Below are 24,640 nucleotides of genomic sequence, written 5' to 3' on the forward strand. Positions count from 1 at the left end.
AAATTCGAAATTTTTGAAAACATGTCGTTAAAAATATTGTGTAGCGTATATATGGACATTTGACGAAAACAATGTGCCGACTGTGATCTATAAATGTCTACAAAAAAAAACCTGGAGTATAATAAAGTTCCTTGATAATTGCAGCCGTTCAAAACACTGAACCGAGAAAATAACATTATAGGGAACTTTTCGCTTCGGTTTTGGACGAATTTGGTAATTCGTTTAAACAAGAATCGTGCGGTTGAAGCTTGGCGCACGAAAAGGGGTTGAAAACGACGCAAAAACACGACGTCGCCTTGGTTATACACGTATAATAAACCAGGTGTGGTTTCTGTAATAGTTTGCGGTGACATCGAGCACGTGCACTGCGCGTGTATTATTGAACGAGAAACTCTGAGTCTTTCAATATTCATTTGAAACCTACTTACATGTAAACTCCGCCAAAAGTAACAAAATTTTCCTCCTTCTGCGGTCTACAGATAATTGACAAATAAATTAGCTCATATATTCATAATCTACACCATACGGGTGTATAAAATTTGGGTTATACAAAAATCTAATATAATGTCGTAATTTATTTCTCTATTTTTAAGTTAGACATAAGACGACGATCTCTTTACAAAATTCTCTGAGAAGTTTGAGCTGCCGTTAGATTCCCACTTTAGCCGAAAAATTTTCCGTACAAAATATAATATAAACAATCAGCCTCAAATAATGCTTATTTGTTTATTCCTGTTCAAGTTTACCGCCACTTTGTTTTCCATGAATCACCAAAATCAGCGCCATATATCTCAAATTTATATTAAAAATTGCTTTGCACAATACACACGCAATTCGAACCGCGTTAAAAAATTACAGTCTTTTTCAAAATGAAAATAATCATTCACATAAGAAAAGTAGGGATAAAACGCGAGGTGAATTTATCGTTTAAACTGATTGCGAGCTGACCGCGCGAACTTGGGCTGATAAATTTTCCATTCATTGATCGCCGGGAACACCTTGGAAAATTTTACTTTACAATATACCTACCTATAACAATCATTATACCCTTCAAGTGAGAGCCAGTCGTCCACCTATAATGTTTGCCTAACGTATTCCTGCCGGTCGTAAAGCCTGCAACATAACCGATATAGTACGTTCTATTCTACGCGTTGAATCCAAGATCGATCAATCGGAGCATAACTCTCTTCTTCGTCACCGTTATACGTACCACGTGCAAAAACTACTCATCCCAGATAAGAATGAACGGAACGAAGAGATAGAAGCGAAAGACGAGTCAGCGCAGAACGCGATTTTGGTCTTCTCAATTCTTTTCTTTGCTGTGTTTTGGTATTTATTTTTCAATTTTTTCTTTTCACACAATTCTTGCAACATCGCATTTTCGTGAGAATTAGAAATTAAGGCTTTCTAAACTTACGTTGGCAACTTATTGTTAGCCTCTATTCAACAAGGTATTTTCGTTTTTACACACACACACACACAGGCATTTATGCCCGACCTTTCGCTCGCAAAAAACGTATATATGTACATATATGTATATTCGCGATGAAAAAATAAAAAAAAAAAAATATCACGGTTGAACCGGTGTTAATTTTCATACGGTTGAATATTGAACGACTAGTGTACCTATTTGAAACGAATACCCATACATAGGTATATTGTGCATATATTTAAAGCTTCGCTAAGGCTTTATTCTAGTTTCCATTTATAGCGCGTGCATAAAACATAACGATATCCACCGACCACGTAAAAAAATTCAAGCAGGTTTCTCGAAAAAAGTGTGATGAAAAAAAAAAAGAAAAGAAAAGAAAATATGAAATTATTTTTGGCAAACGAAACGAATTCGCGAGACGTGCGAGCCAAAATAATGACAATATAAAACTATAGATATTTATTGTTAGCCGATCTGTCGCTGCTTTACGCGGCTGCTCAGTCGACTTTAGAAAATCTAATCGTATTTTCAAATCTATCCTCGTTCAGCACAGCGCAAATTTATATATACGCGGGATACGATTATACATTTTCTGCGCGAGGCAAAGCCGCTGCATGTATAATATATACAACGTACCTAGATCGCATTTTGACACAGGTGCGAATGTAATAGACCTCAGCCATGAGATATTAGCCTTGGTGGCTCGGAACGCCCTCGCAATAATTTACTTTATATATATATATATATATATAATCGGATCGAAGTCGAAAGTAACAGAGAGAGAGAAAGATAAAAAGAAAAGTAAAAAAACAAAAGAAAATCAAGCAAGTCATCGTTACTGATAAAGTTTCACCTACTTTTACCAATATAAGAGTGAAAAAATATTTGTACCAAAGAAAAGATTTAATCAATAACATTCTCCGCAAATAATTTAATTAAAATGAAATTTTATCGGGTATTTGGAACTCGGGGAATCGATTAGATCGACAATCTCGACGATCGCGGTTGCGTCCATTTCTGTCATTCAACATTCCAATCTGTATAGTGTTTTTAAAATTTAATTCAGTAGGTACTCTTCGACTTATGCCATATCGACACGCGATCAAAATCATCGCATACCCTGTACGATTTCCGGTTTGCAGTCTATGGCATATCCATTCGACAATTATTCTCGTCGTTCGAAATGCTACGTATAATCGTAGCATTATAGAATGAATTATATTATCGGTAATTGGTATGGCCCGAAGATTAAGAAAGATGGTTAATTTATCGCGAGTCTGATTTATTTTTCATCACGGTATACTAATGAGCCTGTCTGTAAAGCCACGTTTATTTATAGCGAGATACCGAATTTAAACTCAAGGACTTACCGTAGGCAGCTAAGTTTCAAAATTCAAGCCTACGCATTTTTAACGCTCAAGCCATCCATGCAGTGCAATGTTCCCACTCGTGTAAGAAGTAGGTGGGATTTCAGGCTCGCATTGTTTTCCGTATCTTTGTTATCTGAACAGGAATATTCATGTGCGCCTGAATCTCGGCTGATTAGCAACAGGTTTATTATTTTTTATCACTTGAAATTAATCGGTCAAGATGTCTAACGCTGCCTTCATTCAACAGCTTTGTTTATATCTCAATGCGTGGTATTCACGTATCGAGAGACGGTTTATACAACATCGGTTGAAGCGATATCTCATTCGCGACGAGATTAGGCATCGAAAGCGGTTCTGTAACTCGAACGTCTCTTTATGCCTGTACTGGAAACTCTCTGAGAAAGAAAGAAAGAAAGAAAGAAAGAAAGAAATAAACTGAGGAATGGACGACAATAAAATAAACAAAATCGAAACCCATACGAGTTTCTTTCCAGTCTGGTTATTTCCTTAGGGATATCATCATAGCTCTTGGGTAAATATTTATCAGTAATAGATTGTTGTCATGCCGATGTATCACATACCCAATTCTTTTCTCATTGTTCTCTACGGTTTTTTCTACTTGTTTTGATAACAAAACTCGACCCAAACCACTATTCTACGGTATAATCAACGACAAAAATCAGTTGAAAAAGTTTCCTTTACACACTAAATTCCGATGAACTTGATTTATTCTGGTGGGTGTCAAAGTATATATGACGAAATAAAAAAAATAGAAGGGCCAAAATATCGAATTTTTAAAGAAGCGAAAACTTAGTTTATTCAATTTAAAAATTGGAAAAGTCGAAGCATTAAGAAGTAGAAAAATATGAATATCAGAATACAGAATTTCAAAATTTAGAATCGTCAGAATTCGTCTTGATAATATGAAGTCGTATACAGATTTTACATTTTGCCGTTCTATGTTTTGACCTTCCTATTTTTTCTGTCTTCCAGTATTTCGATTCTCTACATTTTCGATTTTCTACGCTTGGACTTTTTCCATTTTAATAATTCTGCGAATTAGATTTTATCGTCTTTGAAAATCCAACATTTGGGTCCTCCTATCAATCGGTCAATCTAGTGTTTAACCTCCACAAATTAATTCTCCGTTGTCTTTCATATCTTTTTTTTTTTTTTTCTTCTATTCTTTTTTCTCTTTCCATTCTCTCGAGATCCAGAAGGCAGGTGCATAACGCTGATCGTGAAACTAGAGAAGTTTAGACGTAAAGTGTTCACGGTCAAAGATATACGGCAGCGCCTTATACCGGCCGCATTATACCAGCCTGTAACACTAAACACGGAGTGAGAATTTCGAGCCTGTAACACTACACAACCGTTCTCGTGGCAGAGATTCCTACTTCCGGTATAGGCAGGTACCCAAGTCGTCGTCTTCGAAGATCCTGACCACGTGCTCGTTGCCGTCTCGCGTTACCTCAAAGAACTAGTGGCGTAAGATAATACTCTCGAGTACCTTCTCGATCACACTTTTGAGCATGCAGCTGCGCACGTTCCAAAGACCAGATTCATACAAGATATAACGAAACGCGTGAATGTTTCGAGCAGATGAAAAAATCATCGTCATTTATCAAAAACCCGTTTATTAGCATCTTGAGATTCGAAGTTAGTAATGACGTTATTCTAACGATTCATGCTGAGTGTAAAAAGAAAAAAGAAAAAAAAAAAACCATTGTCTTGAGATTTTTGAATTGTTTGAAATGCGGTGAAACCGTTGCAAAAAAAAAAAAAAAAAAACAGATTTAATTATAAAAATAAGAAAATAGTGATTTTTGAACTCCAATCTCGGGAAATTCAAACAGATGCACGCCATCGTCTGGAATGGTCCATTCGTTAGGTGACTCATCGTGAAACGCATCCCTGAGTCGCGATCTCTTGCCCCATTCGTCCCTGTTACAGATTTTGCCAAATAACCTTCGTGCTATTCTCTTCCATAGTTTGATATTCTGATTCTCCGAGTTTATTTCTCTTGATTCGAGAAATCATAAGCTCCTCAAGTCCTCGGTAGTTTCTATATTACGTATATTGGAGCGTATGAAGTAACGGGCTTCTGTCAGCACCGGCTATTCAGGGGATACATCGATATTAGAATTTATGCATATACATTTATGTCGGATGTTCTGAATATAGAAATCGGTGTTGGTTCTCTTCAGATTTCGTATCGCACCCTTCAACCGTCGCCGCTTCATTCAGGCAGTTGCAAAACATCTCAAAACCTTGGTTCCGGCAAAAACGATGATTTATAATGTGATGATTTGAGAATACGAAACGAAGAGAGGGGGAAAAGAAAAAAAAGTTTGTCATCTTCTTTGAAGTTATTTGAAATGGTGAAAACAAATCAATTTCAATGGAAAAATATACACGAGAGATTTCTTGACACTGATATGTGGTTTGAAAATATGCAAAAGAATACGTATATAATATACGATTATACATAGCGATTTTACAGAATATTGCCAGCTTAACGATGCATTGCGAAACGATAATTCGACGACATTTCTAACGTCCTTAAAATATTTCGCTAAATCTCCGGATTGAATATCACAGTTACGGTCAAGTACAGTAAAGTGGAAAATTAAAAGCGCTGAAAATATATGTGTATATACATATATATATATATCGAACCTCAAACATAATTTTGTGAAAAATGATTACCGCGTAACGAAAAACATTACGTAAAAAAAAAAACATGATACTGCAATAATTGTATGAAATATTTCCCCCTGCGCTCAAGAGGCACATCTCTACTCGAGATGAAAAATAATGATAAAAAAATAAACGAATTAGGTGAGAATGGCGATAGAATGAGTCACGGGTATCTGCTCTGGGACTATCGTCGAATATTTCCCCACCAAGAGGATGTGCAGACCGCACTGTGTGATATTTTGAATACAGAGAAGAAACAGCACGGCGTGTATAGAATTATACACATGGGTAGAAACGGCGATGCACCTCGAGTGACTCACCGTTAAATAACGTGGGAGGAAGATCCGGCTTATACGTGTGAAAAAAGAAAAGAAATTGAAATGTAACTCCCCGCATTATCGACCGTGTCTTTGACCCCTCGAATCATAATCGGACAATGGATAGGTACGTTGGGGTGTCAGTATCGTTATTGATTGTCGGAAGCCGAGAACTTCGGGGTTCGAGAACGACTCAAACGAGTCCCATTTTATCGCTAATAAATCCCAAGACATTGTCGAGATATAATATCCGATAAATCGGGGATAATCCGTTTGATCTTTCGATCCATCCATTCATCCATCCGTCTATCTATTAGCCAGCCAGCGCCCTCCGAGAGTAGCAAAATACCTCCGAAGATCCGCGGGGAGAGACTTCCAAAGATCGTCAGCGTGTGCGGATGATAATCGTGCAGCAGGTTGTTGTGCCGGGTTAGGAATGCAGTCTGGCTGTCCGTTGCAGCAGCGGCGGGATTAAGTATACGGAGAGAGGCAACGACCTGAACCGAGAGAAGCCCAGAAATATCCACCGGCTGCATCGTCGTCGATTTGCAGCTGCCACCTGCCACCTCGATCGATATCAATTGCAATTTATCTCGAATCCAGATCACTCAGCGATTTTCGTGGATTTTGAAAAGGTGAGATGAATAAACGATACACGGGAATACGGACACGAGGATGAAGTCAAGGTCGGATTGCACGAATGGATGCTGGGAGATTACAGTCGGTGCAAATCCCGTGAAATGAACGGTGCGAATCGACGAGGCTGAAGTTGCATCGTTGACGTGTGTCGAAAAAATGATATATACACGCAAAAAAATTCAACCGTAGGGTAGATTTACCGGTTCTGAACACCTTAGCATACATGACCAGTATGCGGTGCGGATTGTAGATATTCGTTGCACGAGATCTGAGAGGTTAAGGCCGCAAGTGGTAAATACAAGTGGTGCTTCGACCTGTGCGAAGACTAGTTTCTCAAGCGATAAAGCGAGCAGGTACCAAGTGTATAGAGAACTGCTAGCCTGCGAGACTTGTTCAAAGTCGAATTTTATTTTATTAATTTAAGATGCAGATTATATTTTATGAAGATGATCGCAAAAGATGATTTTATCAGTTTACAAGTTTGGCAAACTGTATAGTTACAATAACTCGAGCAAGGTCAACCTCGTCCTGATCGCAACTGCATCTTGACTCCTCAAAAAGGTTTTCGAGCTGCAATATCACAGGTAGACGCGTTACGGCGCAGGTATAAGCCGGGATGGTTGGAAACTTGGAAGACAGAACTGACTGCAGAGCCGTTGACAGCGCGGAGATCGACTTCTCAGAGTCCGGTTTGCAGATTTTGAAGCGCCCTGTATACAAGCGTGTTGAATGCACCCTGCGTCCTGTGGGAATCCGGGATGGTGCAGCGGGAAAATCGATACAGCGTCCCTTTGCCACGTGGCCTTGACTGCCTAGTCGTACTGCCTTTCAGGCCAGGAAAATCGCCGGGGAAACGTTTACTCGAAACGGAAGCTTAAGTTAGCAGTCAGACGTGTAAAAATTTTTAGAAATAGAAAAAAGGAGTCCAGTTTTATCCTCAAAATTCTATAAAAATATTGCTGGATTAGGATATTTCACAAAATTTTTATTTTCTAACTTCGCTGCCTTATTCGCGACACACGACTCTGCGGAAAGACGTCAGACAAGGAAGTCCAACAGATTTCTAATTACATAATGTTTAATACCATGCATCAACAGTCGTACAATTTCGTAATCCAAGTGTGTGATTTGATATATATAAATATGTATAATATACGAATATATTATATATGTATATTTATACATTCGTACACCGCCAGAGTTGATTAGTAATGTAAACATTTCGGGTGTAATTTATACGAACGACGTGTCCGCGGATGTAAATGTTATCTGAAATCGTTTTTTTGTAGAGTTGTAGAAAATTAAATTAAATTTTTTGAGCCGGTATAGTATATAGCTGTATACAGTATAGTGCATTATACGATTCGTCGACGTGCCCTGCGTTTGATGCAAATTTCCTTGTAATTAGACCAGCAAGTATTCATAACGAGGCTTAAATACTGCACTGATTAGATGATTAATTAGTAATCTGTCGCTCGCTTGATTTACACGCGATGATCGAGTGATGCGTTTGGATAGATTTTTTATATTGACTCAGCGAGACTAACCGAATTTTCCGAAGACATCGTTGTTCGAGAAATACCCAGAACCGATGACGAAAAAGAAAGAAAACAACGCATCGGGAAAATTCTTCTCACGCATATATTATTCCGCACATTACGAACACGGATAACTAAAATCGTTACGAACTTGTGATTTGGAAAATTTCTTGTTATAAATCAATGATTCAGTCCATTAAATCCTCGATCTAGAATTTCGAATACATTATTATGCAACGTGGTTATCTCTACGAGAGACTTGATGTTGCATAAGTAATCGAGAAAATTGATCGGCACATTAAGAGCAAGAAAAATAACTCCGGAGACATATTCTCTGTCAGATATCAGCCGCAAGGATCAAACCGAGTTTTGAACATCCTTTTCGTCCGTCACTCGTCGACTAAAAATTTCAGGGAATGTAAACGATTTTACTCAGTTACGATAACAACGAGGATGTACGCTTTTCTCACACTGATTTTGAAATCTAAAGAATTGAAGAAAAGAAAAACCATTGTCGATCCATCACGTGGGATCATTTAATTTAATGTGAAATCCACCTCGAGGCATTACCTTGTTACTTTAGAACACCTGTTAACGACTGTTTAAATATCTTATTCCGGTCAACTGTATTTTTTTTATATGTATATAATATATATGGATACCCATATCGAGAGTATAATATAATATACTTGTATATAGTTAGTCTATACGAACAATAATGTAAACTACGAAAACTTCTAATGGCCGTCAAGTCTATGTGATAAAAAAGATCCCCGCAGAGTAAAGTAAACGTTTAAACAACACATCCAAAGTGTATCCACTAATCGAAAGGCATAAAACAAACTCGCTTTTGGTAAGTAATTCTTTATAGACCGATAAATACCAAACACAGGAAAATCGTTGTATAATAGAATCGACATTTCGATGTTAGGCAATATACTTGCAGCCGGCGGTAATACCTATAACGTCTCTTCTTCTCTGATCTTTGAACTATAATAAAATAACCGGTGTATAATAAATCCATGCTCCTTATTATAATACGAAAAATGAATATGGAGGATAAAAGGAAAAACAGCACAAAAACCTGCGCTGACGAACTAGCTGTAAAAACGGGATTTCAAAAAACAAACAAATAAGTAAAAATAAAAATAAAAAAAATAAAAAGGGAACGTGAGAGAATTTCGGAAAAAACAAGGCGTTATCTGGATCGAAGTGTCAACTTCCAATCAGCAGATATATTGTAAAACGTAAACTGAAGTGATCGCATTATACATATTTTCCGCGACAGCTTCAATACATATATACCACCATCGTCATATCTCGCGGGCTTATGACTGGAATTGAAAAAAGATAATGCGATCGCGCAGGTTTATTGCCTGTCGAGAATGCAGATAAGCAGCGGGGGGTTACGATACGAATATTTATATATATGTATACATGTATATATCATATCCGTGTACAGCTATATGAGTATTTTCATTGTCAAGCGTGAAAATATAAAGACGATGAAAATTTTCCTCGCCATAATGCGACACTCACACATAACGCATGAGAATGAAGTTAGCAACGTTACTCTAACGATGCATGTTTAGGAAAAATCGTTACTTCGCACCTTTAGAAATGTGCGAGATTTAGTAAACCATGACAAAAAAAAAAAATTGAAAAGCCAATTCCATCGAAATCATTCCGAAATTGTGCAATAATTATTTTTTTTTTCTCCTTGACGTATCGTTATACGTTAACGTTTAAGAATAGCCAAAAATAATGAATTATTTTTTTCCCAATTAATCGAGGATAATCGATTATTTTTCAAACTCGACTAATCGACCGACTCGATGCAATATCAATTTATGTAATTAAAGTATCAATTATTATCATTGTTCTACTTACTAAGTGCCTATTTGATATAGTAAGTAAAAGATGAGTGAATATTTTCACCTAAAATAGAAAAATATTTTGAAAGAAACTATAAATCATCAACAAAATTTTCCGCTTTTAAGCCTATGTACTGAAATTTAAAAAATTTTAGTTTCACATGCACCGTTTGAAAAAAATAATAATAATAATAATAATAATAACAAACCATTACTTGATTAATTTTTATCGATTCAATCACGTGTAGAGGAGAACCGAGGTTCGCCTGCTGCTGTGCACTGCACAAATCAATCGAGTCTCTCTAAGCGTGCAGGGGTCAAGACACTCGCAATCAGCCGTTTTACGGCGTCTCCGTGAAGTCGACTCGAGTTCGCTCTCGGGAAAGGAATACGAACCTATTACCATGGGGCAGCAAGCGCATAAGCTCTGTTGATGGGGTTATCGCTGTGGGGGTGGAAGACGGAGAACTGGTGTCGTTAAAAATAGCCGGTTAATGAGCCCAGCGACGAGTGACTGAAAAGCCTGCAAGTTTTCGAGCCGCCGTTGATGCACTGGGGATGGTGCAAACGCGGGACGTCATTCTCAGTCACTACGTGCGAAAAGCAACACCTGGAGTTGCAATTTTTCAATATCATTTTAAAAAAAATTTTCAAAAGCAAAGTTGTAGAGAATTAAATTTTTTAGAGGTTTATTTACGATCATGTTTATGACGAGCATTTTTAGTCAAAGGTTGAAAATGGCGGAGTTATTTAACCAACACGAAATCCCCCATAAATTTGAGACGTAGGCAGATGCTATTTCAGGATTTGGACTACCGATGACTCGCCCCCATCGATTAGAAAAAGAGAAGATAACGTGATAAATAAACGACGCAATATTTTTAGTTCACGTATAAGGCAGCAACAATCAACGACGTTTCGTTCCCTCTAAAATTGGGCAAAGATTGTTGTTCAATAAATATGTACAGAGGGCATAAACGCGTGTTATGTAAATTTTTCCTACGTCTCATTTAGTGCATAAATTGTTAGCGTAATATGAAATTGCGGTTGTAAAATTTGTTCCGAATATAAATCTCTCCCTGCTTTTCAACCGAGCACTTTTCGAGGCGTATATTACAGCCCGAAATTTGTACCGAAAGTTTTTCAACCCGAATGCGTATGAATGAATGTTTATATAATACGCTTTATTTATAAACACACATGCGTCAACTCGGTATTATAATACACTTTCCCACGTTTTTTAATGCGCTAACTTACATTCACGTCACGGAACGCTCCCGCGGATGATCGACGTTGAAAACAAGTCACTTCATAAAATTTCCCAACTTTTGACGGAAGAATACCACATAAATGTGTAATGAGCAACGTCAATGTCCACTGGATAACAGGGTGGACTAGAACAAGGTTTTTCCAATCGCTACTTAACGATTTTTGTACGTCGTTTTTTGCAACAGTTTTTTTTCCCCTTTCTTCCTCCAAATTGCTCTAACTTTCCGTTAACAGTAATTTGAAATTAGAATTTATACGGAAGTGATTGGGAATTCGTCAGTTTATTCTCGGTGATTTATTTTCTGCAGGATCGAAGAATCGAGACAGAATATTCGGGTTCAATTATCTTTTATCTAGATAATAATAACGGTTTGTAAAAGTCGACAAAGATTCTTGGTACGATTTTTAATCCCCTCGTTCCATCTGCCCGTTTAATTGTAAAGAATAAATAAACCCCGATGAATATTGATAACTGCAGTTACAACACCGTTCGTTAACCGCGGTGATTATAGCAGCACGTATCGACAGTTGATAATTGAATGAAATAATCAATCGATGCCTGCAATTGCGATCGATCATGGCGAGGTGGATGAAGGGTGATTAATAAGCTGTGTTGTGCTTTCGAGCGAATCGATATATTTCGTATAATATCTAGGAACGATGACACTGAGAATAAACGCAAGGTCGTCATCATCATCATCATCATCATGGCGGTCGCGGCCTCCTTAGGGTTATAAAAACTTGTCGTAGTCACGTTTTAAATACTGCACGAATTTGTGCCAAATACACATACTTTAATCGCCGCCACGGTGCTAAAAGGAGAATTGTATTATTTAACCTGGGCAATTTATTTCTTTTCTTAAATAAAATACAGTATCATCATATAATTGTGTACTCAGATGTTATATTATATAGACAGATATAATGCGAGATCTAATATCGAGTCGCGCCAGCCATTAATATACACCGGTGGCGCCAGTTTAAAAATTCATTTCACTGATAAAATTTCACTTCTTTTACACGCGTTTCATGTGTTATTTGCATTATAGAGACCGCATTTTACCGTGCCATTCCTTTGTATAAATAATTAAGCATATAACGAAGCGAGAGGCGAGAGGCGAGAGGCGAGAGGATTGACACGCGGAATGTATTATTTAAAAAAGTGTTATAAGGTAAACGCCGAAGTAAATAAATGTTATTATAAAAAATTATGTCTACGAAAAAAACAAATATCATCCTGTTGCTTGGAAATGAATCAATAAATAAATACATTTAAATGAATAAATAAATACCGAATAAAACAATAGCGGATAAGAGAGAATCGGCAGAAATTCCAGCACAGATATATGACCGTCAGCCGAGGGTCAGAGGTTAATAATATTATGGCATTCGAGCGCAAGTTGCGCGAGAGAAAATGTTTTTTATTTCTTCTTCTTCTTCATCTTCTTCTTCCCCTTCCTCCAGCTCTCCGTGCTAGTTATCGCTGTAATTTTTTGTTTATTCGAACTCGTATCAAGACCCCCCTTGAATGTGCGATATAAATTTTCTATTCTCGTCGTTATCTTCAGTGTATTAAAAAAAAAAAAAAAAACATTAATGCATATTACACACACATCAAGCTTTGAAGAAATGTGTAATAAACATCGTATAAATATATTTATATTTTATATCCGATTCTCTGTTAAACACGACGGAATTTACCAAGGAGTAACAATTTCCCCAGACGTATGAGATTACACAGGAGTAGCTTAAAATAGGCATAAAAAATCTGTCCTACGAATTATTAACCTGCAGCAGGTGAACGTCAAACACCGCAGTATTTACATTGTAAATGAAACATCACAACAACAATTTTTCGATTCGCGTTTACCCATTTAATTAGCGAAAAATTCGTGCGAGATGCTTATCTGCGCGTGGCGTAATATTTGCATACTATTTGTACCATCATGTGTATAATTGTATCAACAAATGCTAAGCTCTGTCGTGATTCAGCTCAACTTGCATCGAGCATGGTGCACGTATTGGTGACTTATAATTACAACTTGCAGGCGTTGCAGTTTCTCGATTAAAATAAAAAAATTTCGTAGCTCCTTTATAAATATATATATATATATACAAAAAAATTTTCAGTCGATTTTAACAGAATGAAGTAAAAGTACACAAAAGTACGTAAAATATTCTACGCAATAAATGATCATTATTTCAATTCTGAAATCGAATTATCGACATGATCCCGGGGTTACAAATCACTAGATTAAACCTACAGCCGCAACGCACGTGATATCGAGACTACGGAATTTACCCAAGTTGAAAATTCATCGAGACCTTTGCCTTCTAAAGCATTACCACTCACAGTGTTAATCTAGAACTTGTCATCGATAAACAACTTTCTTCGATCATTTTCCTCTGTCGTTGTTTGACTGTTTCGTTCATGAGTGATACTGCAAAAAATCTATAAAGCGTAACAAAGATCTTGAGATATATAATAAATCCGCGGAGGTGGTGGTGGAAATTTCTAAACAACACGATATACTGATTCACGATTGCTTTTAACTACTCATACCGTATGTGACATTATTGACTTGTAATTAGTTGCACAAGGAAAATGGAGGAAAAGTAGTCGCTACTAGGTACTGGAAAATTGTTTACTAAAACAAACACGACACTTTAATTTACCCCACTTCGATTACACGCCGCCACAAGTAGACGTAGGTACCGGGTATAACTTCTAAACATTTCATAAGTCGACTCCTTTCACTTTCAAGTGTAGTAGTACGTAGGTATACGTCGAGATAAAATATGCCGAGGAAACAGAGGATATTTCAACCAAAGAAGCGGGAAGAAAATGACTTGCAATATAGTTCAAGAGTACCTATAATACGCTAAAATTAATTTCCGGTAAGACTAAATGATAATAAATACCGTCATTCTCTACCGTGTATAAACGGATTATTTTTACAAATTGAGTATATTTTTTCTGGCATCGATCACACTCTTGTTTCTTTGATCCGGAGAACTCGAAACTCAGTTTTTTCAAAACGGAAAATGATTGGTGGAAAACTAATTCGAGTTTCGACTATAGCTCACTTAAATGGACGACTTCGGCACTTCTACAATCCGCCGTAGATACCTGATTGAATAACTGAAAATTGCTTCTAGACACAAGTTACACGATTTTACAGTTCAATTATAAGCAAAGGTGTGCTGCTGTACGCTTTTTGCTATTTGCCAACTACTTTCCCCTGTGAAACACTAATTGTAAGTTGTACATGCGCGCATAACATAATTCCGATAAAATAGAAACATATTTCATACAGGATGACTGAAGTATATGCAGTAAAATACGTTTTACCGTTATCGCGTCGCACGTTAAAAGGAATACCTGTAACGTTTCCTTCCGGCACGGCGCCTCGAGCTGCACTTGCACTGTGCATTTACGGCGTAGAATAGAATCTCAAAACTGTGTTCGTGTTATTATAAGAGAGTGCCGCAACATTCAAGGGGTCAACAAAATGACCCTTCTGGGCATTCCGGATACGACTGTGTACCATTCGCAACAGGCGTTGTCGTATATTGTTATTATATGATTGATTGTAGGATGCAAAAGAGAGCCATCGTTGATTCTTTTGTCTTGCATTAATGTTGCGAAAAAATTTTTCACCCCTAAAAATGAATTTGGAAGTAAAAATTTCCTTGTCAGAAATTTTGTGCGTTGGAAATGAGAAAAACCTTTCGATCCGACGAAACTCTTCAGAGTAAAATTCGCACAATAATTCGCGATTAGGGGGCATAAGTAAATAAAAAGGTTTGCAGGTATAATAAACATACGCGAATGATTGACCCTGATTTTCATTCAAGCAATTACGTGAACTATCAAGCTCAAGATCTCTAAGCCGGATACTTTGACTTCTTGCTCTCCGTTTCTGTTCCCTCCGTCCTTATTTCGATTTTTTCCCCGCGCAATATCCACGCGACTGAAGATCAGCTTCTTGAGCGGAAACTTGACCTGTCTGAGCCAAATATAGAAGCTATCTTTTCCTTCGCAGCTCGGTCTGCATAGGTGCAGAAGGCATTGCTTGTACGCAGTGTCACGACTCGAGCGTCGTGTGACGTAAATACTTTAACGGACAGTAGCCTATATGTAAAAAGGAATATAGAAGTAATTTTTAAATGTGGCTACAACAAATCATTTAAAACTTGTAGAAAAAAATTGTATGCAGAGAAAAATTGAATGAAATAATTTCATTTGTACGTACATACATACATACGTATGTGTACAAGTACATGAGTAGGAGTGATTCGATGAAAACACTCTTGTCGAAAACATACGATAACGTATATTTGAAAGTAAACAAATCGACTGCACGAGTGGTGCGATACATGATCCAACAAAATTGACACGTTCGTGACAGTCACAGCGAAGAACCGTATTTATTATATATTATTTACGTTTCGAAACAATATTTGCGATAAGATGAGATAACCAAAGAGATCTTTTTTTTCCCCGTTTCAGATATATTACGAGCACCGTTCGAATAGAGGAAACGACATTTTCCTGTTACTGTAGGGCATGTACCAGGAACGACGACCAGAGACGCCCCTCTCCTATTATTGTACGGACGTAATGCTGCAGCATCAGCATCAGCATCACCGCCATGGTGTTGTATAATCTGGGTTAGTTGACTTGCCGCTTAACCCGTATATGTATATAGGTATATTATATTGTTATACCAACGAACCGCGACTCTTTCTCTCTCTCTCTCTCTCTCTCTCTTTCTCTACGTAATTTCCCATGAGTGGAATAAACGGTTCTTCGCGTATGCAGAAGGCATTCGCAATTGTAAATTATAATATATTACACAGGGTAGTCTACAAGAATATTTCAGTTAACGAGTGGCGGGAATTGAAATACGCGAAGCCGAACCAGATGGATTCGTTAATTAATTCCACACGTGGTTTTTTATTTTCATACAAACTGCAGGGAATTTGTTTCACGTTTCTGATAAGATGCATGATATATTGGGCACAATCCGTTGCGGCTTCGACCGGGAATATTTTCAAATGCTTCTTCTGGCAAGACTATTACTTAAAGACGTATGCTTGAGAGGACTGTTTTGAGCTCGTAGAGAGCTTAAAAACTCTTCGACATAGCTTTTCTCCATCTGTAAGCGTTTAGCCAGAGTTCGCATATGTGCAGTATGAGTGCGTTCCGACTTGGACTTATAAAAAAATCATTATATCTCCAAAACCATTAATCTAGTTGTAACAAAATGTAGCCTAGAATTTGGCCAAACGTTGCAGTTATCCACAGAAAAAAAATAATCAAAATCAGTTCGGTAGTTTTGAAGTTATAAACGAAGGTACGTAAAGACGGGCAGAAAAACGTCAATTTTTATAAACGTAGAGAGAAGAAAAGAAGAGACGTTGATATTATTCCTACGACGCATGCGTGATCTGTAATGAGTTAACGACCGTTATCGCATAATGCGTGCACGTTTGATCGAGAAAAAAAATTTAGTGCACCGAAATAACGTGTACGAGACGGAGAAGAGAATAATTATAAATGAAAGAATAAAAAAAAAGAAAATACAATACGTTTTGGTAGGTAAATAATACTCGTAAGTAAATATTTTCGAACGGTCTGGACACAATTTCGCGCGGCGTGCAGACGAATGTCGAACAATCTTTTTCGCAGTGAATTGCGCGCTTATTCGAACGCTTCGCGCCCGCGTGTATCGCTCACTCATTCATTTATTCATTCATTCGTCTACTTCATGTCTGCTGCTGCTGCTGCTGCTGCTGTTGCTGCTGCTTCTGTTACTACCGAATCCAAACGTTTTTTTTAACATCCACTTATCTACATATTTGTTATTCAAATAGGCAGATTCGAGTAGATGAACCTGAAATATATTTCTAGTGGAGTCATTACGTATGAACAAAATAGATTTTTGTAGTTCAGACAATATCTACGTATGTGCCCGAGGTTGTATATTATTATTATTATTATCATTTTGCCTTATAATCAAGATCAACTCACAACCTTTTTCTATTAGAAAGATAAATTTAAAAAATCCAAAGCAGCATATTATTATAGTCAGTCAAACTTCCGGTCACCGCGGATTACGAGTGCAGCGAATAAATATTTCTGCAAATTTTTTTGCTCGATCGATTGTAAGGAACAATGCATTTATCTACACCAATTATTTCACCTTTGTTTTGTTCGCCATCAAGGTAGACTTTACTAACAATGAATATTCTAATTCCCTAAGTTACTCTGACGGATTTTTATTTTTCATCTCAAACCGATAATCGTTATCAAGAATAACAATTTCAAATTCCTTCAAAGAATCTTTTCTTTGTCGATAAAAATATGGCCTAGTAATAAATAAATCTCATCAGTTCTCCGGGGTGGATTGGCTTAAGTTTTCTGAAAATTGATAAAGAAAAGGGCTCGTTTCGCGCTAACAAAAAAAGTGTCGTAAATCGTAAAGAACTGTTACATGTACATGGTGGATGTCCATATCGATCCAACGGTATAATATTATATCATTGATAAATATTCGTGTCACGTTTGGTTTAGCGCTACAGCACACGCACGCAACGCCGCTGCTTTCACCCAATCCCCGTTCATGTACGGAAAGATTACATACCTACATCCAACACGAGTGGAGTGAAAAAACTTAACGAAAAGGAAGAGCAGAGAAGAGAAGAGAAGAGAAAAAAAGCAGCGAGAAATTATTAAAAAAATTTCCGCCCACCAGCCTTCCACTTCATCAACCTGCGAGAACCCAAATCGAAAGTATGAGGTGAAGATGAGGAAAGTCAATCTACGTTATATATTACGAAATAGCAAAGACCTGCCAAGAGAAGAATGGATATGAATCGCAATTATCCTTGTCTGGTCGAAATGTACGCTTGAAATTGCAATTTATCCATATCATTATTTAATTTTTCTAATCATGGGGGGTAAAGGGGTGGAGGGGTAGTTATCGGTAGTTTAAACCTAGAATTTTGGACCAGATTCTCGCAGTGGCTTTGGCCGCCATTTTGAATTTATGGGGTAATTTGGTTTTGTCAATTACTAAACTCGTAGTAAATTTGATTCTCCACCACTTTTGATTGTGAAAATTTTTTTACTGTCGTCGATACTTTCCTACCTAAACCAAAATGCTCTCCCAAGGATTCGGAAGAAAGAATTATGCTTCCTAAGCTTCCTAAAATCTTGAATTTCAGGTGATCTTTCTTGTACATAGCGACCGAGGTATGCAACGAGTTTTGGGTCGAAGCAAATCGGAAAGATTGTCGGAAGGCGTTCATCTCGAGGCTTCGGACCCCAGCTGCAGGTCCGTCTCGCTGTGGGAGGGAGTCGCGTTAACGTTGACGGATAGATCAGGGGCAGCAACGTAAAGGAGCTGAATTATCGTCGTCGAAATAACTCGTGTATGCGCAGCGGTAATGGAAGGAAAACTAGCAACGGGAGAGCGAAACGAAAAGAAGAAAATTAAAATATTTACGACGATGCGCTGCTTCGTCGCTTCAGTAGGAAGTTTAAGTTAGTAACGTTTCGTAATGAAACATTAGGAAAAAGTCACTATGTCTGTATTTTGACAATCATTTTAGGAACTAAGATTGTAAAATACGAGCATTTTTTGTTTTATTACGCTTTCGGGAATTCAAAAAGTTCCAAGATCCCGAAATAACGGGTTTTCCCGCTGATATACTGACGTTACTATAATTTCAGCATGATGCTTCAGTCGTGTTGTTCAATTATGTACGTACCGAAGAAGTAAATGTTTCTATAACGTATTTACCATTTATAACCAGATTGTTCGGTCTCCTCCTCTGTTACAAAATCATACCCACACACACACACACACACACACACACATGAATTTGTCGTGTATCGTGTATAACGCGCAGCAGGATAATTTACGTCTACCCTCCGAAAAGTTTTTACACTACGGCACGCGCGCCTAATGCAATAATACACATCCAGTGGTGTTATGTTATACAGACATATATACCGTACGTATATAGTGTGTATATTTTTGGTCCGAGTTACCAAAGCACTCGGTATTATTTGCGATGAAAAATGCTGCCCATGTAGCAGACTGCAGAGGTCTCTCTAAATTGTAATCACAGTTCACGTCCGAGTCTAAAAGGCAATTAGTGAGCGACGTTTAGCGCCCGCGGATGTGTGACGCGTAACGCGGTTTTTTTTTCTGGTATCTTTCCCAACTTCAGAGCGTACAGTTTCCTCATTCCCATGATGCACCGGGCAAACAATCAAAAACAAAACACTATCGTGAACCCGAACGAAGTGATATCGGATTAGATATTATCAGTATCAATATTAATGATCATAGTGGAAAAATGAGTCAATATACGGTGACTTAAAAATCAGTTTCACTCGCAAGTTGAAAGTTCGAATATACCGTATATATACCGATATAGCGATCAGCTGTGCGAAGTCCCTCTCGTCGAACGGATTGCGCGTTTGCAGGCGCAACACGGAAACAAGATACGATCGTCGAGAGTGGCTTTGAGCCTACTGGAAGAAATGGATTGTAGTTTGTTCAACTCACCGTCACAGTATCCTCAGGAGCCGCTAAACCACAGCGTGGATCGATCAAGCACCCACTATATAAAAACTGGCGAACCAAGTAAACCCGACATATCACCAACGGTAATAATTGCGTGCCTCCGCGTAGCGTGTGAAGCCGAATGAAAGGTGATGTTCTCTTGTCTTGTTCAGGACCGTCTGCTCCGCCAGGGAATCACAAAACTCTCTGTCTCTGTTTCTTCTTACGTACAGCACGGGCTAGTTTTTCTCTCGCTCTCAAGACGAGACTAACGGATTATTATTTATCGGGACTGACCGTCCAGTCGCTCAATTACCCGGATATAAAGATTCTCCAATTATCGATCGAATCGTCGCACCCGCGACGATGTGTTCTCCCATAGTTCCGTCCTCCCGATAATTCTACGACACTTTTGTCAAACGTTAAACCTCCGACGAGTGACAATATTCGCCTGAAATTTCACGTCCAATATTCTAGCGCTTTTTGTCACCGCGTCTCGCTCACCCTCCGCTGCCTATAAGCGTGTACACTGCAGCGATTGCTCGACGCTCCGCCGAGTAACTCGGTTCGTGTCTCTGTGGGAACTGAATTCGACTTGTGAGACTCGACGCGGCGAGCCGGCTCAGCACCGCTGCCACGGGATTCCCCCTTCGTCTCGGCCCGAGGCGACGTCGTCGCAGCGAGTCCCGCCGCCGAGACCAGAAGGCCTCGATGCACGCCGTGTGCCTATTACATTTATCTCGCATCCTCCTCTTCCCCATCTTTTCATAGGCGATAGTATTCTCAATGGGACTCGTCCATGCGACGCCGATCGTTGTACCGATTTTTTTTTTCATTAACCTCAACCCCCTACCACTCTTCCCCTTCAAGCCACCGGAGGTTGGCAAAAATGTGGTTAGGTTGGAAAATGGAAATTTTTTTCAGGATGGGTTACATAAAGCAATTTTTATCGAGTTTCAAAGTATAGAAAACTACAATTTAGAACCATGCAGAGTGAATGAGAATATTAGACAAAACGAGGCAATACATTGCCGATTCTATTCACTTTGGAATATTGTAATATAGATTTTAACATTTTTGAGAATCTGATATATATATATATATATACACTTTTAATCTACTATTGCACGCCAACTCGACAAATGACTTTCCCTCACCATTTTTTAATTTTTCCATCATTTTTTATACAATAGTCCTAACTCTAAATAGCACTTCTGAATTATTTCAGGTCCTTCGCTCCAGTTGTTATTTGTTAATAATTTCACGAGTTAAGAATTTCACGAGAATTATTCAAAAATTTCCAAAATAGCTTCTACTTTGATTTCAAAAATCTACAAAAAATTATGGTTGGACGCAAAAATCTGAAATCACGTAAAAGATTATGGACAAAATCAGGAATGCTAAGGGAAAATCATTTGCCGAGTTGACATGGAATAGAGCATATAATATAATAACATAACTATACATTTTCACACCTATCCAAAATTATACGTAGTTTACATTTTGAAGTTCGTAACTAAAATTTGAGTCGATTTTTATCGTTGAATGAAACCCGGTACGGTGCAGGGAGGTATGCGCTGTAAAATTACTAATATTTCGATCAAATTAATGACTTTAAAACATCTACTTGGCTTAACCACTTTGACAGTATAATCAAAAACAGTGTTCAAAGTAAAAAACGATACTGAATTCAAACTTGGGTACTAAAAATTCAGAAATGCATTAACTAGCTCAGTTTACTGACATTTGGTTTAACCCTATAAATCCGAAATTTAAAAGTTTCCCTTGCGTCACGATCGTAAGACTGTTCGGTAGAGAGAATTTTGTTTTTTCTTCTCATTCAACCAGTTACTAATCCGTAGCTACCGCAACTTTCGCGGTAATGAAACCGCAAAATCTGTTCACAGGATGGAAAATCACCAGAATATGATCCACGAAAACATGAGGATTTCCGTGACTCAGATGAGTTTATAATTCGAAAGTGGGATAGCAGTGTTGGGTTCAACAAGTTCACTCCGTGCGGATAGATTAATTCTGTTCGTCCGATATTCAATCAGCGGCTCATACGAACGTTTAGTGACATGATTACGTCATCGACCTATCGTACGAACCGTGTAATAATATGCATATGCATCCACGTAGTGCGTAGAGAGAAACTTGAAAGTTCCTATGAGAAACTATGCAGCACCGATCGTTCCCCACTTTCAGCCCCGGTTAACCTTGATTTCGTTAAATACTAATATCGTAGTAAACATTTAGTCCTCGCGGAGCGGCTCATCAGCAAAATGACCATAGTTCCCATGACTGCGTGCCAGTCGACATACCGCGAGGTTTTTCCCATCCTACACAGAACGCGGTAGTTTTCCTCGGGTTCTATAACCGGAATATCTGGTGTGATTTGATCAGTAAAATCAATTAAGGACAGTGGCATGGCGTAACTGTGCGAGGTACGGTATGCAGTGATTAGGCAGCATAATTCAGTCGTTTAATAATATTCTTTCAGAATATCCATAGAGAACGTTACATCTTTTTTTTCGCTAACGGACGACTAAATTTAACGATAGATTTTGCACCCCGAGTAATGAGTTTTAGTTACAGTTTCAGCTCTTGGTGTTTTAGTTTTAATTAATGGGAACACGTGTCTAGATAACCGCAAATTCATCCTGCACGTTAAATTCATTCTACGATAACTTGCAGAGTTTGCGAGAGGTCAGTTTCAAGAGTGACTTCTCCGACGGAGAAAGCTCTCTGGGTTTTTTCTGTACGCTTCGATTATATTACCTTGTATCATTATGTCTTGCTCTCGCTAGAGAAGTATTGGAAATCTTTTCCAATGGCGTTGGCGTACTTCAGCTAATGAAGCACAGAACGAACCTTCCGATTGGTGGAGGGTACGATTATGGAAAGGCACACGACACTCCTCGGCGATTTTATCTGGAATCAAGATTTCCAAGAATCAGCTCTACGTTCGTATAATTTGAGCAATAGTGCGTGGAAACGAGAAGCTTGTATGGGAACGAAACGTTCGCTCCTTAGGGGGCAAATTACTCTTAAGATTGGAAGGTGGGTGCTAATAGAGGTTCGGTAAAGGCGGTTCCATTCATCGGCTATTTGCCACTTGTGTGTCGAAGAAGGCATCGATTTCTCGATTCTGGGAGAGCCGGTAGAAGAAAAAGAATAGAACGTTATTCGAGATGCCGTGTTTAAGAAAAAACACCACTCAATACAAATGTTAGCAAACCGTCGGTCATGTGAGCCGAGATCGGGGCACGTGAGTCTAGTTATAACGATACGGTCTTGTGACAAACACGAGGCTTTACTTGCAAAGCGTCAGAAGTTATACTAATCACTTGACAAGTAACAACGACTTAATCTTCTTTTGCAAATCTCATTCTCATGCGCAAGTTGCCATATTACCTTATATAGCATATACCTACAGAGAATGTGTATACACACATATATCAACAGTGTACGCAGCTCATCAAATACCACAAATTGTATCTCTTTGTCAGCTAGTCGCGTCCCTGAAAACAGTCATTCATTTTAGTAAGTATTAAGGCACACAGGCCAAAGAAAGACAAACTATTTTCAACATCCTGGCAAACAATTATAGCTATGTTTGTGAGTACAATTGATTCTGGCCTGCAATTCGGCGAAACATATTCGTGATTGGTTTATTATTAGATCTGGTATGCAACAGCTGAACCATTGACATCGAAAAGCGTACAGAAGAGAATTTTATCTCGATATTAAAAATTGATTTTTTTCTTTCCTCGAGCAAGGCTAATTGAAGAGCTCGTCAATTTTTTGATTTCAAGTTTTTCAACCACGTCCACTCACTGTCTCAAGTAATGGTATAAAAACGTATAAAACTATGTTTAAGGACCGCCGTGGTGAAAGGGCGTAATTGAATTTTGCGGAGAGACGATGCCCAGGGCAATGCCTTATATATTATATCATACTTTTCGACCGGAGAAATAAAAAAAAGAACGATCTTCACAAGACGTTGTATTAAATTCAGAAAATTGGAAGTTACGAAAACCAAAAAAAGGTTCATGGTTGAACAGTGGTGTACCGTACGTCTCAAGTCAATTGGAAAACTGGTCGTATAAAGGAATTATGACGTGTAGAATGAATTTCGCACATCACAGTGTGCATTTGACTACCTTCTATAAGTTGATTCGGACTACCAAGGAATCAACATCTCGTTGTTCCACTGCCGATGCTTCATCACGTTGAAGTGATTCTTCCTGTTCCGAGATTCACACGGTGGTCAAAACCTGCAAGGCATTCGAGTTTTTCTACATTATCCTTGTAACTGAGCCGGAAATAATTTCCGGTTTCGGAACCAGACTTTATATCTTAAGCCGCACGTTAAGCATCCTGGGGGACCTTGAACCCCCCGAAACGTGGGTTTTCGGTGATTGCGGGAGCCTGGCGCGAAGGTCATTGACTCGGTTCGATCGATAGCATTCTCGACTCACGATTAAGCCTGGAAAAATCTCTCAGGATTTATAGTTAGATATGAGGCGTCCCGGGAAATTGGCCGCGTCATGGCCGCCTCCTCTTCATCATCTCGTTACTTGTGAAATCGTGCAGAAGTTACAAATAAGAAAAATGTCGACGACTGTGGAAGGGTCGCGCGGTTCAAGGACGTTGAACTCTGACCTGTCAGAGCAGGCTACACCATCTGGTGCGAAAAAAGAGAGACAAAAAATCACAAAACCGTACTCAAGATCCGAACAAAGTAAAAACGTAGAAACTGAAAGAAATCACGTGACAAGCTCTATAGTCAAAAAAAATCTGCAAATGACGCTGGTACCGGTCCTTCAATTTTCACTGAATATTCTGATGTATCGAATATTCCACAAATTGAAACTCCTGACTCGTATGTAATATGCCGCAGGAAGTATTTAATG

The 24,640-nt window shown here is 38.4% G+C and overlaps 1 protein-coding gene across 1 annotated transcript in view; it reads right to left on the reverse strand.

Moving 5' to 3' along the window:
- LOC124407362 overlaps positions 1 to 19,898 on the reverse strand; it is a 44,316-nt gene extending 24,418 nt beyond the window's left edge. The window contains exon 1 of the mRNA XM_046883435.1: positions 19,725 to 19,898. The gene's annotated coding sequence lies outside the window, so the exon portion shown is untranslated. The remainder of the gene's footprint in view (positions 1 to 19,724) is intronic.
- Positions 19,899 to 24,640: the final 4,742 nt, after the last annotated feature.

The sequence above is a fragment of the Diprion similis genome, chromosome 6 (genome assembly GCF_021155765.1).
Source record: "Diprion similis isolate iyDipSimi1 chromosome 6, iyDipSimi1.1, whole genome shotgun sequence".
Taxonomy (NCBI): Eukaryota; Metazoa; Arthropoda; class Insecta; order Hymenoptera; family Diprionidae; genus Diprion; species Diprion similis.